This window comes from Tupaia chinensis, unplaced genomic scaffold (assembly GCF_000334495.1).
Source record: "Tupaia chinensis unplaced genomic scaffold, TupChi_1.0 Scaffold000001_1, whole genome shotgun sequence".
Classification (NCBI taxonomy): domain Eukaryota; kingdom Metazoa; phylum Chordata; class Mammalia; order Scandentia; family Tupaiidae; genus Tupaia; species Tupaia belangeri.
Window position 1 is genome coordinate 6,371,296 of NW_006159427.1, and position 3,806 is coordinate 6,375,101.

At 46.7% G+C, this 3,806-nt stretch overlaps 1 long non-coding RNA gene across 1 annotated transcript; it reads right to left on the reverse strand.

The window, feature by feature from the left end:
• Nucleotides 1–309: 309 nt before the first annotated feature.
• LOC114007596 (uncharacterized) lies at nucleotides 310–3,448 on the reverse strand. Its single transcript, XR_003549198.1, has 3 exons — nucleotides 3,369–3,448; nucleotides 600–690; nucleotides 310–342 (listed from the first exon to the last, which is right to left on the reverse strand). It is a non-coding gene; the product is annotated as an uncharacterized LOC114007596 (long non-coding RNA).
• Between the last annotated feature and the right edge of the window lie 358 nt (nucleotides 3,449–3,806).

Genomic DNA, 3,806 nt, shown 5'->3' on the forward strand with positions numbered 1-3,806 from the left:
GGAAGGAAGGAAGGAAGGAAGGAAGGAAGGAAAGAAGTGACAAACTGAACTACATCGCCACATGTCAGCAATTACCAGGAGCAGAGAACTATGCCCCTGTGCTATGGACAGGCCTGGCCTGGCCCACTCCCCCACTGCTCTTGCCTGGCCATTTTATGTAGTTGAGATTAAATCTTCGGACCCAGATCATTGTGAGGACTTCTTGTTTATTATTATTGTTGTTGTTGGAAGATATGGAACGAGGGACCAGTCCATGGTGTGGTGGTTGAGACAGCTGGATCTCATATGGCTGAGTGTGTGGTTCTAGTCCTGGACCCAGCAGCTTGGTGTGTGCCCAAAATCCTGACAGAAAATTAGAGGAAAAGGGACTGCAGTGTGACCATCACCCCTAGGGGCGATTTCTCACTTCTCTCTCTCTCGCTCGCTCTCACTCTTGCTCTTGCTCTCACTGTCATGAGTGCGAACACCCTATAGCAAAAACAAAACACGAAACAAAAGGATGATGTGTGTGTACATAAACGTGTTCTCTTAGCCCATCCTTGTTAAAAAAAGTACCTGACACTGGGTGATTTACAGGAATGGGGGTTTATCTGACTCACAATTCTGGTGACTGAAAATCCAAGGGCATGAGCCTGGCCTCTGGTTGTGAGTCACAATGAGGCCAAGAGAGGCAGGCAGGTCAGCAGCCACCTGCAGAGAGAGACAGAGAGAGAGAAAAATGAAACAGACTTTTCCACTTCCCCTGTTTGTCCTGCCCACACTCCCAGCCAGTTGGGTGGAGCCCACCACATTGAAAGACAGTTTTCTTCTCTCACTCCACTGATCCACATGCCAGTCTTGAATAGCAAGGGGCCCACCCACCTTGAAGGTAGGTTTTTCTCTTTAAAGAATGCCACCTCTGGGACCAGCAGATGATGTAATAGTTACGTTGCTGGACTCCCACATATCAACTGCTGTTCAAATCCCAGACCCGACAGCATAAAACACACCAGGCGTGTGCGTGCATGCCCAAAATCCTGAGAAGAGATTGGAGGAGATGGGATTGCAGCATGGCTATCCCTCTGGGGGATGATTTCTCGCTTTCTGTCTCTCTGTCTCTATCTCTCCAATGAGTGCAAATGCCCTATAGCAAAAGTCTCTCTCTCAAAAAAAAAATAAAATAAAATAAAGAATGCCACTTCCCAATGACATCACATTAGGGAGCAAAGCACATCACATGCACCTTGGGGGACAAACCTTTAAGTAAACCATGGCACATAAGTATGTATATAAAGGATACTAAAGTGTCTTAGGGAATCCGTGGAGGGTCTGAACACCCAGAATTGAGCAGAGAAAGGTGCTCAGAAGCAACTTTCCCCAGCCGCACCATGTACATTAAAGACAGTGCCATCATGTCTCAAGCTTTGAGTGTTTCTGCTCCACATTTCAAATTCCTCAAAGAGGACAGCTCATCGCTTTAGTCTGGGAAGGAGGCAGTATCTTGAACTATTAGCTATGCCCTGGGTTCCCTGATCAAACCAGAGCTGCAGCACCTAGGCCTCGGCATAGGTGACTGTGATTACAAAGGAGGAAGAAAGTGAGCAAGAAAGATCCCCTGAGGGACCAGCAGATAGTACAATGGCTACGTTGCTGGACTCCCACGTAGTTGACCGCAGTTCAAGTCCCGGACTCGGTGACTTAAACTCACGCCGGACTCATGTGCGTGCATGCCCAAGATCCTGAGAGGAGAATGGAGGAGAAGGGATTGCAGCGTGGCCATCCCCCCTGGGGGGGGTGATTTCTCGCTTTCTGTCTCTATGTCTCTGTCTGTCTGTCTGGCGAGCACATGCGCCCTATAGCAAAAACCTCTCCAAAAAAAAAAAAAAAAATCCCCTGAGCCCTGGAATATGGAGAAGCTGTTACAAAGAAGAAGCTTGGCTGATGATGTCAATGTCCTAAAAAATCAGGCTGAATATTCCAAGACAAAGGAGCAGCCTTGGCCTGCACATTCGCCCCGTCCACATGCTAACAAAGCTTCTGCACTAATTAGAAAATTTTACAAAATTGTATGAAAATTACAAGAATTATTTTCTCTAAAAATTTGTTTAGCCCCCAACTGCTCATGCCAACTCTCCTCAGTTCTAATTACCATTCCTTTGGGTCAACTGGGTGGCATGGTGGTTAAGGGGGCTGGATTCCACATAGATGACTGCATGGTTTGAGTCCCAGACCCAGAGGCTTAAAACACACATTGAGTGCATGTGCATGTGTACTCAAGACCCAGAGAGGACAGTGGAGGAGAAGGAATTGTCGTGTGGTGATCACCCTTAAAAGTACTTTCTCATGTTCTCTCTCTCTCTCTCAGGCAAGTGCACACACCCTAGAGCAAACTAAAGAAAAAAAAAAAAAGTTTACTTTTTAAAAAGCTGTATTAGCAGAAGTCCGAATCACTGGTTATAATATAGAAATCTTGGACTTTCTACCATATTGATACAGTGACCGGGAGATGAGCCCATGCGAGCCAGTGTGGCAGTAGTTAGTGACTGAAGGGAGACTTGGGGTCCTTAACAACTGAAAGGGTGGCCACCACCCCTGGCTCTGCTAGCCCATGCAGTTGGTGCCTTGGCATATACTAGGAAAAGGCATCCCTCCTCAGAATGCTTCCCTTCCATCCATTGGCAAATTTACACACTACAATGCTTTGGTTGGACTGAGACGCTTCAGTGGCTTCTGCCAGGGATTTGTCCTAACACGAATAGAAATGTGCAATGCCTATAATGTGGCCACCGACTCCGGCAGGGAGTGGGTGGGGGGACAGGCAACACAACCATGTGCAGGTGCTCCAGGTCCTGTTGTCTAGTGTGAGGACATGTCATCTATTACTGCCTTTTTTTTTTTTTTTTTTTGCCAGAGGAAATGTGCACTCCCAGAGAGAAAGAGAAAGTGAGAGAAAACATCCCCCATGGAAAATGGTCATGCCACCATCTCTTCTCCTCTGTCTCTCCCTAGGAATTCTGGACACACTTGGGCACAAACTTCATGTGTTTCTGAAACCACCGGATACAAGACTCAAACCAGGTAGCTGGCCATGTGATACCCAGCAGTCTTAGCCACCACACCAAGGCTGGCTCAGCACGTGTCACCTGTTTAGTTTTGGCAACCTCAAGCTTGTTCTCATGCCTCATTGTGTATAATTCTCCCAACAGGGTAGATGGGCATTGCAACAATCATGGGTAAGCATTATTTTGTTTAGCTTGGGTCGAAATGAAAAACTCTTAGATTGATCCTTAAATTGAGATTTCCTCAACCATAGAGGAGGAGGGAAGTCATCCACCCCACAGGGTGTTCCAGGCATTAGAGGAGATGTCACATCAACCACATCAACATACCAACAGACAAGGCTGCCATCGTCCTCGTTCTTCCTTCTCTCCGTGACAGCACAGCATGGCTCACCACACCAAGCCAGGGTTCTGCCTGAAGGTCATAGGGTTATTCTGTGAATGTGCTTCTAGATATTTACAGCCCTTGTTCTTTTCACACATTATAGTCTAAGAAGCACTTTATGACTCCTATTGATTAAGAAATCCATTTCTAAATGTGCTATGATGAAACCTTAGAAATCTATGTCCAAAATATTTTTTCCTTGAAAAGTATTTGCCTGCAGGCCAGCAGGTGATGTAGTGGTTAAGGCACTGGATTCCACGTGGCCAAGTCCATGGTTCAAGTCCTGGACCCGTTGGCTTAAAAACACACACCAATGCATATGTGTGTGTGCCCAAAATCCTGGAAGGAGAGTGGAGAAGAAGGGACTGTGGCGTGGCCATCTC